This window comes from Bison bison, unplaced genomic scaffold (genome assembly GCF_000754665.1).
Source record: "Bison bison bison isolate TAMUID 2011002044 unplaced genomic scaffold, Bison_UMD1.0 scf7180017864144, whole genome shotgun sequence".
Classification (NCBI taxonomy): Eukaryota; Metazoa; Chordata; class Mammalia; order Artiodactyla; family Bovidae; genus Bison; species Bison bison.
The window spans coordinates 1,700,596-1,700,803 of NW_011494716.1; positions in this window are offsets into that span (position 1 = coordinate 1,700,596).

Sequence of the window (208 nt, forward strand, 5' to 3'; positions counted from 1 at the left end):
CCCTGGGCTGCACCCTCCACGTCCCAGCTGCAGGACAGGGGAGCTGTGGGACTGCAGGGGGACCCTTGGCCCCCGTGCAGTTCCGGGGTCTCCCTGCTGCTTCTCTGCTCACCCGCCCTTTCCTGGACCGCCCTTCTATCCCAGAGGGGTTACCCTGACCCGGCCCGCTGACGGGCCCGCAGCGCTGGCTCTACGCCGTGCAGGGGAC